The sequence below is a fragment of the Benincasa hispida genome, chromosome 8 (assembly GCF_027475165.1).
Source record: "Benincasa hispida cultivar pf3 chromosome 8, pf3_genome.v1.1, whole genome shotgun sequence".
Taxonomy (NCBI): Eukaryota; Viridiplantae; Streptophyta; class Magnoliopsida; order Cucurbitales; family Cucurbitaceae; genus Benincasa; species Benincasa hispida.
This window is the reverse complement of record NC_143485.1, coordinates 8,898,450-8,907,631: the sequence shown is the minus strand read 5'-3', so window position 1 is coordinate 8,907,631 and position 9,182 is coordinate 8,898,450.

Here is a 9,182-nt window from a genome sequence, read left to right as displayed (position 1 = left end):
TTGGCTATAGTGGAGTGTCCCATTAGTTAACAAATGGAGGTTAGATCGGACTAATGAGTTTAGCCGATTAATCTCGAATCGTTGGAGTCCATGATCTGTAGGTCCGTGAGGTCCCCCTACTAGCTCGTAAATGGATAAGCTTTAGGGTAGCTTGAGAAATTAATTTGAAACGTTCAAATTAAACATAACAAGAGAATAAATATTTAAATATAATTTAAATATATAAAGATGATTATTGTACAAAAATTAATTTGATATTTGATATTAAATAAAATTTTAAAATTAATTTATGAAATTAATTTAAGAAAATAAAATTTTGAATTAAAATGATTTAAAATCATTTTTTGTTTTAAAAAGAAAATGGAAATTCATTTGCGTGGTTCACAAAAATGAAAAATGAGTTTTCTCCATTACCATCATCTTTATGCTCACATAAAATGCATTATCTTCTCTACTTTGATTCTCCAAGCATGAGCTGCAAGCCATGCACTCCATCTCTTTGCACGTTTATTAAATATATATAAAGAAGATTGGTGTTGTTGGAGAAGAGATAATACAGAATTTGAGAGAAAATTTTCTGAAGAAGAAGTTGTCTTCTTCAGTCGGGCTGCTGTGAGTTTTTTCTGGTTTCTTCACATCTTCAAGCTGTTCTTGAGTTCCACAACTTTACCTAAAACTCCAAGAGCATAGTAGGGAAGGCTTTGAGTTAGTTCACATTGATAACAAGTGAAGACAGCAGCTGAACAGACGTTTTCTTGGAGAGTTCATCAAAGGTATGTTCTGAAAACCCACTTTTTGAGAAGAGCATACTTTAGTTTTTGCCAAAATTAGTGAACTAGAATGCTTATGGATCCTTGATACTTTCGCTGCATGTTGACTAACTCTTTCACATAAACCCTTCTCAAGCCAATGAGAGGGTAGGGCCTTTTGTTCAAGTCTTAGAGACACAACTTAAGGGAACACTCATCTACTTACCCTAAAGTTAGGAATGAGTGAATTTCATCTTGTATTATTATGTTCCCTACTCACCTCTCGGTCTTGTCCCTAAAATGGTAGGCTTATTGAGTCGATAAACTGGCGATTCTTACCTATACAAATCAAAGGACAATCTTTTGTGAACAGGAGTTCATAATACACTCATGACTAAGTTGTCTAAATCATCCAATTGAAATAGGAACCTAACTAGTCAAAGGTGTTACATCTAGTGATTACTATTCCGCAGTTCGGTCTTATTCAAACTCATTGCATAGGATACCTTCACTCACATATCACCTACACAAACGCATTGGATCATTGAATTTGTATCAAATACAAAGTGGGTCATATCCATAGTATTACTAGGATAAGGTACCTAGCCTTATCCCTGTACTATAGACCCTTTAGGCTATATCTTGAATATTGATCCGTGTATGTCTCCACATACAGTTAAAGACTCATAAGGCAACCTTAGATGTTAGTTTATTGGATTAGAGTTATTAAGACAAAATAGAAAACAACACAATCAATAATATTTATTGAATTAACATCGATAACTCTTTATTGATGACGGTCAATTAACAACATTTTTTATCTATGAGTTTTAGCACATAAAACCGAATAGAAGGTGCAATCTATCCAGTCTTCTGAGGACAAGAGCCCTACTACAAATGGCAAGAAAGTTTGGGTTAAGGTCCAAGAGAAGAAAAAGTTTGTCATACAAAAGGTTGTTCTCCCAATAATTTACCCATTAAGCATGGAGACCCAAGTATGTTTTCTATGCCCTGTCAGATAGGCACTAGAAAATTTGAGCATGTTAAGTTAGATTTAGGTGTGAATGCTCACTCCCCTCCCTCAATATAATGTCTGCTCTTGTTTATGTTGAGTTTCAGTCTCATATTTTTCATCCTTCTGATATTTGGGTGCAGTTGGCTGACTATTCTCTCGTTAAACCATTCGGACTAGTAAAAGATGTATTGATTAGAATAAATGGTTTAACTTTTCCTTCTGACTTTTATGTCATAAATGTGAATACTCATTCCCCTCCCTCGGATTTATCTGTTATGTTAGATCAACCCTTCCTTAAGACCGCTAAAGTTGTTATAGATGTTGACATATAGGTCTCTAAATTAACATGGAGGGAAGGTTGAATTTTTTTTTTATTAATGTACCTATGTTGTCTCTAATCCTGTGTGTTTTAATGCATTACTTTTTCAGGATAGCGGACAACCAACTAAGTTGGGGGTGATGGATGGATTGATAGAGTAAACTAACATTCAGTGGAATAAATGAGAAATAATAAGCACTCTTATTATACTTAATTTGAGTTTAAAACATGTAGTGAAACAAAATTTCAGAAGAGGGTTTCTAGAATACAATACCTTTGAGGATTCTCTTCAATTTCAGCTTTCCTTTACGAATTAGATCTTCAAATCAATAGAGGGCCACCACAGAGACCAAATCAATAGAGGACCACCATAGAGACCTTCTCTACTATTCTCTAATTCAGATTGAGAGGTGGAATCTTTGAATTTGAACTGGATTTGAGTGTGTCCAAGAGAGAGTTTGAGCTGAAGAGATTTTTCAAAATTTTCAAAGAATTGAGTTTGCATGCCAAAATAATCTGAAAAATTGAACATTTTATATGCTTAATTCATGCAAGCACTTAGCATTAATGCAATTTGACACTTTAAATTGCATTAATATTAATGCTTAGGTGTTCAATTTAGTGGATTAATCCAACAAAAGTTGGATTAATCCACTATCTAATTTTTTTAAAAAAAAAAAAAATCATTCTCAAAATAATAAATCAAAATTAATTTTTACAAAATCAATTTTAATTCAGTTATTAATTTCTAATTTTGAAAAACTATTTATTTAAATAATTAATTAAATAAATTTAATTAATTAATTTAAATAATAATAATTTAATATCAAATATTAAATCAGTTAAACACATAATTGATACATGAATCCTATTCATATAATTTAATAATTAAATCAAATATTTAAATATTATAATCTCTCCGATTACGTTAAATTTCAATAAATTAAACGTATAATTGTATCGAATACAATCAAACAAACCCTAAATTGAATTTGAATACTTCGAATTCAAAATCCTAATTTTGAATTTGAACTTTTTCAAATCTGCTAATTCACTAATCCAAAATAATTTGACGAGCTAGTAGAAGAACCTTATGGACCTATAGATCATGAGCTCTAACGATTTGAGATTTATTGGCTAAACTCTTTAGACCGAATTAATCAATATTCGTTAACTATTGAGACACACCACTATAGCTCGATAGTTGCACTCTTCTCATTGTAGATATATTTCTTTCCATTTAACCATAATCAGTAAGTCAATCCTTCACAGGTCGTTCGTATTACAGTAAGATCAAAATTATCGTTTTATCCCTATAACTACAACTTGCTCCTTAAGCTCCCACTAATCCTCCATTGAACAATTGGTTTATAGTCCAATTTATAAACTATGTCCTTCTCGATCAAGAAAGGGCGGAGCCCTATTGTTCAATACCAGGAATCAGCACTTAAGAAAACAACCTATCTGCTAACCCTAAATAGGGTAGGAGTAAATTTCATCTTGTAGAACTATGTCCTCAGCCATCTATCCAGTCTTATCCATAAAATGGAAGGCTTATTAAGCAGTGTTGTTGGACTATTCTCACCTATGCAGATCAAAGGATAATCTCGAATAAAAAGGAGTTCATAGTTAGCTCAGAATTAAGATCGAGTTACCCTAGGTCATTGAATTTGAAATAATCAGTTTTAATAGTAAACGATCGTTAAAAAGAAAGGTGACTATTTCGGGGTCCGATCTTATGCAAACTCATTGCATAGAATGTCTCCACTCACATCTCTCCACATGAATTATTTTGGGATCACATCATTTGTATCAATACACAAAATGGGTCGCATCAATAGTGTCACCAAGATAAGGTACCTAATCTCATTCATATACTTATAGACTATTTTGGCTATATACTAAAACTTGATCCTCTTTTATATTGCCACATAAAGTTAAAGTATTCATATTATAGCCATAGATTTGTTTATTGGATTTTTATAATAGAATGCAATATCAACAACAATTTATTGAATAAAATACATAATAATACTTTTATTGATAAATAGAATATGTTAACAATAATTACGAAGTGCGAGTTTAGGACATTCCCAACAGGTTAAAAGGTGATCAACTCTGGATACGGATGATCGAATGAAATCATGTCAAGCACAACGATGTTAAATATGTTGTGCAACCTTGAGGAAGCCAGGATTTAAATTTTTATTGTTTTCATAGCGTAGATTTCTTTTCTGTCATTTTTTATTTTTTATTAAGCTTAATTTTTTCTATCTTTCTTGATCTTAGGTTTTTTGTAGCTCATTGAGGAGATAGAGAGTATAATCATTTTATCGAGTCAGATATCACTGCCATCCAATGTGCCAAAATTCAGGAAAGTTTTTTTTGTTTCCTTTATATTTTGTCCTATGTTTTTATTTCTTTATCACATTAGGGACAATGTTAGATTTTAAGTTGGGGGTGGGGTACGTTTGTGTTTTGGCTTGAGTCCTTGAACATCTGAGCTTGGACTATCTTGTGTGTTTAAATGCATGCTTGCTCATTCTTGTTTGGTTCGTTATTATGGCTAGTCGATGATGCACTCTCTTGTAACTTTATTTGTATGAGATGAAGTTTGAATTAAGTGATCATGATTTTTAGCTCTAAAAAAAAATTCTTACCTTTCATGCACGTTTAAGTTCTTTGTCCGTCTACATTAGGTCTTACATACTTAGAATTTTGTTATTTGGCTTGTATTTTTGTCGTCACTCCAAAAGACCTCATTTATTAGAGAGTGTCTTGTATGATAGGTTGTAATGTAATACTAAGGAAGAAAAACAATTTATATGCATGCTTCAAAAAAATCAACTGATAAAAATGTTTGCACTTAAAAGAAGATCAAAAAAGAAAAGAGAAAAAAGAACTTGTAATGTTTATGCATGATTAAAGGTAGAAAGAGCTACAATTATTGTGATTAATTAGGATACTCGTGAGAAAAGAGTTAGTATAGTTCTCTACAGTGATGTATGAAAGCTAATGCCCCTAGGTAAAAAGAATGCAAGTTTTGAGATCCTAGGAGTTTAATTTCAGGCACCTCGATTAACATACTACCATCTTGATTTTCTTTGCCCTTGATAGTTAGTGCTTGAGCCATAGTAGAGAAAAACAAATTAAGAGCCGTATAAAACAGTTTCGAATTGTTGGGGCTTAATTAGAAGGGCTTTGAACTCACTAATGCATGAATATGTTTAAAATTAATTTTAAAATTGAGCGTCATTGACTGATTATGATTAGATTCATTGTTGATTGCAAATTTTAATCTTAGGAGATTGTTAAGACTTGAGTAACAAACCTTGCAAATTGAGTGAACATTATCTTGTGTAAATGTACTACTTTATTCTATCTTGCTCGAGGACGATTAAGAATTAGGTTGGGTTGTTTGATAGCACCGAAAATTTGCTATCTTGCTCCGCTTCATTCCTGTTCCTTTCCTATGTTTTATTTGTTTTTTTATGATGATGGGGTTTCAAGCACCTGAGAGGTAGAGTTGAGCGTTAGTGACGTAACGGAGTTAAAAACGGGCCAAAATGGAGCTCAAATGCATCGACTAGAAAAGAATTGGTGAAAATTACGAAATTACCACTAAGGACTAGGTGCCACCGTTGGGCAAACTCCCAAAAGCATCCCTTTCCATATAAGCATTGAGTGTTACGATGCTCCGAAGTGTCATGCACATGTGTAGACACGACAATATTACAGCGCTGCCCACCTGAGGTGTCTTTTATCGAAATATGAAATATTAATTAAAAATGCAAATAATTCATTACAATAAAATATAGCAAACAATGGCTTTTGGTTATAGCATTTTTTCAAAGAAGCTATAGAAAAGTAGGTGAAAAGTAGGCGTTGGTTTGAACTTTTTATTTCCCTTTCACTGAAAAATTTAAAATTCACTTTTTCTCGATTAAGCATGCATCCAAATTTTTCTTCCTCCCTAAACTACCACCAGACTCCTCCTCATTGCCCTTTTCCCCATTTCTCCTCCATTTTTTCACTAACATTGCCCTTTCCCTTACACATTTTTTACCTTTCTATTTCCCCAAAATTGCCAAAGGCCAAGCTTTATCTCACTTTTTTTTTGCTCTAGTCGCCATGGCTATCGATTTCTTAGTCATCTCTATTGCACAAGTCACTCCCATGCTAGCCATGGAACTGCTTCATCACCAAATTTGAAGGATCCTATTGCACTAGCTTAAAGGTCTTCTTCAAAGTCTATATCAATTGTATTTGCTAAGTCTTCAAGAACAAGGCTCAATCACACATCATCCTCGACGTCTTTATGGCTCTCTCCCTCCACATTGCTCGTGAAGTCTTCGTTCATGCTCCTAAAATTAAACATAAGCTTGATAAATAACAAACTACTACTTTTACATTCAAACCCGTGTAATCTAGGAGTATTGTAATTTTTGTTTTAGGTGGATAGAATGAGGTTTTTCATATGGATGGAGAAGACGACTCACTTGGCGCTTAAATTTTGTACTTGTTACATTAATGTTCAAATCTTGGTAATCTTGTATTTTATCGACTCATTTTGTAGAAATTACTTTGTGATCTTCTTTCATTGTATTAGACACAACCAAATGTGTTATGTAATGAATTACAAAATTTCAATTATAAAATGAGACTTGTGATATTTTGGTTGTCATGATATTTTATTTTATATATACAGTCCAGGTACATTTAGGTTTAGTTAAAAAAAATTGAAGCAACTTATGACAAGAAAAGGCTATAAAATTCTTAATAACATAAATAAAAAGTATAAAAAATTTCATAAGAGTGCATACAAAAGGCGTATAGAAACTTATAATAGCGTCAAAAATATTAGAAACATCCACATTATTTAATGTGTATTAGTTTATTTATTATTACTTTAGTTTTTGGTTGTTGGGTTTAAGGACTATTGTATGAGAGATATGATTGTTCTTATATTTCTCAATATATGTTGACTTAGAGTTTGGCAAACTATATGATATTTCTATTTTCTAGATTTATAGTTATCAAGAGAGAATAATATTACTTAAAAAAATATATCAGACTATTGGACCGTTTTGTTTTAAGTTCATATTTATGTATTAGAAGTTTTATCTTGATTATTGATTCTATTTATGTATTTTAATCAATTTGTTCTCAAGAATGAAACAGAGGAGGATTAGTTTGGGAAGACCGTGCAGGTGATGCATCTTATTTATCATACTTTCAGTTTTAATTTCCTTTCATATATGAAAACTCTTTGTTATTTAAAGAAAAATGGTTTTAGAGATTTTGTTATGTGGGGGGAGGGGTGAAAAGCTAAGTAGATTTATTGTGATCTACTCTCTAATACTTACCTAATTACAAGTTCGACAGTTGTTTGATATGTTTAGGTGATATTATGTTGAATTAAAGTATAAATTGTTTTTAGGTGTCAATATATGTCATTAATTATTCGCATTAATAGACTGAGTGGGTGCTTAACTTTTGTTTCTATGAATGACGTATGAGAAGGATGCTTAGACTTATATGGATATTGTAATTATGTTTGACCTTGAACTTTGAGTTGAACTCGAAAATGAATGTTATATTTTGTACTAGGTCTTGCACAAACCCACTAAAGTGGTGAAGCTAGCAAGCAAGTGATTGATATTTGGTTAGTGATAAAACTTATTGTAAGCTAGTTCCTCATGGCAATACCTTATTGTATATAACTTTTTTGTAAAAATTTTACCAAGTTTGGTCATTAGTTTGCTCGTATTTGTCTCCTTGGGGACATTTGATATTTTCCTTGTATTTATTTATTTATTTATTTATTTTTTAGAAACGTTATCAACTTTTTTCTTATATATGAAAGTTCTTATTTATGTTTGTACTAATTTTATGTTAAAATAGAATCGATTGATGATGAAAATCATGTATAATGACAAGGTTCAAATAAATAATAAACTATCAAAAGATATGTATTTTATTGACAGTATAAAAATGTCATAAATATGAATTATCCAATAATAAAAATGTGTCATGATAGAAAATTTGTTGACATAGTTGTCATGGTTCAAATATCTTTGGCAATAAAATGCCATTGTTTAGATATTTTACCAGAAAAATGTCATTATATATTCTTTTTTGACATTGTATAACTCCCGTCAATACCCATAACGCTACAAGAATTAGTTAATTTTGAGTTAATTGATGATAATGATAACATGTAATAATAAACTTGACAATGAGAGTTTATCATTGTCGGTAATTGTCCATTGTTGACAATTATTTATTGTCATTAAAAATTTAATTATGACATTTTTCAAAAACTGTCATTGATGCTCATACCGACAGAAAATAACTATCACAAATTTTAGTTGGGTTTGAATTTTTAAAATCATGGAAGCATGTTTTTGTTTTGGTGTTAGATATTAATATAAAGAATTAATGACTTAGAAAAATAGATAATACAATCTCATAGTGTTGTTAAATATACCTGTTTAATTATTAGGATTTAATTAAGGATAGAAGATCATGAAAGTGAGCTTAGCTCAACGGTATTGGTATGACCTTTCTTTTTAGAGTTTGAAAGTTCGATCTCTCATCTATGCTAGAGTCTATAGTGTGATTGTAATAATTTTTCACAGTAGAGATTTCTTTATGGCAACATTTGAGTAATTTCAATTAGTAGCACTTTAAGAGTTAATAATTAAATGTATAGCAACATTTTTAAAGAATTGAAAATATAGCAAAAATTCTTACGCTAATTGATAGATTCCTACTGGTGATAGACTCTATCGCTAATAGACTTCTATTGGCGAAATGGTTTATCACTAATAGATCTTGACGGTTAGATCTAAATTTTGCTATATTTACAAATTCTTTTACATTGTATTATATCTTCAAATACTTTAGACTTGATTGTTATATTTGCAATTGTTTTTCTCCAAATTTAGACTTTTTCACGTCAATTTTTTCTAAATCTTATTTTCGCTATTTTAATTTAATTTCTCAATTACTTGAGTGCTTATATACTTGCAATAGAAGTGATGATTTTTTTTTTTTCAATACTATATACTTCACACATAATAATTATAAAACCCTG